We start from the raw sequence: 1,236 nt of genomic DNA, 5'->3' as shown, positions 1-1,236 counted from the left end.
AAGCCACTTGGAAAAGATAAATAACAATTCATTCACAAGGATGGCGAGCATACTGATGGTAAGAATAAAACTATACATGTTCTGTAAGTATTAATTTTTTATATGTCTTATTAAACATTTCTTTATAAATATGTAGAGCTGGTTTTGGAGTTGGACTATGGCTCAGTCCCTCTTCAATTCCAAGCTTGTTGATAAGAGATATCTCAGAGTTTCTGTCTCAGGTCAGGAGCCATGAGATGGGACAGAATAAGAAGAATTATGTACTTGATAAACTTTCTTTGCCTTTCCTCATATCTGTGTCTTTCTTTATATGTCAGTATATGTCCTTGTTGTTAATGTTTAAATTTCCTATAACAAGCAACAAATTTTCCTACAGTAATCTTTGAAGTTTCCAGGATGAAGATGGGGCCCCACGACATCAACTCAATCTTGTTGTTATGACGTCATGAATATTTTTTTAAGCGCTAAAATTAGACCTGTTTTTTTGGTACCAACTGCACGAGACAATTTCGAATGGTGCAGGTTTTTGACAACACTCTGGCCGGACCTTCTCAAAACGCTCAGAGACTAGTTACAATTTTCTTAGGTCAAAGGTTAATTTGGGAATTTTACCATCATTTGCTTTCACAGGATCCCCTAAGAAGAATGTTGCCCCCATGTCAGCTAGAAGCAATCTTAGAGGACGATGTCCCCTCTACCAACAGAGTTTGTCCTCAGGGTTAGGGACTTCATTTAGTGGTTGGTTTAGGGTTGAGGGGATGGGGAGATATTTTATGGAATTGGGTATTTACCTGGTTTAATGGGATGATTGGTATTTGTGAATTACTGTTTTTAGAAAATTGTATTGGTACTGTTTCTTATATATTGATATGTTGAATATTGAATGTGAGTGTTCCTACCTCTATTTTTGTATAAGAGTATGCTTATAACTTTGTCTATATTGTATTGATACATTTACCATATTACAATGTACATTTCTATCTCTGATATTATTTATATAATAACATTGTTTACAATGATATGTAATGATATTGTTTACAGTTGAAGATCATTGTCTTCATATATTGCAGTTGTTTATTCTCTTAGTCTTCAAGTTAGATAAGTATTGAGAATTAATCAGGTCTTTTAGATACATAGAGATTATATTTAGTATAGATAGTATAATCTTCAGCCTCTTCGAAGAGCTGTAAAATGGCCTTTAATCTAACCTAGAATTCTGTGCCAATGAGACACAAT

This window comes from Microtus ochrogaster, unplaced genomic scaffold, assembly GCF_000317375.1.
Source record: "Microtus ochrogaster isolate Prairie Vole_2 unplaced genomic scaffold, MicOch1.0 UNK66, whole genome shotgun sequence".
In the NCBI taxonomy this organism is placed as follows: Eukaryota; Metazoa; Chordata; class Mammalia; order Rodentia; family Cricetidae; genus Microtus; species Microtus ochrogaster.
Note: the sequence above shows the minus strand (reverse complement) of the source record.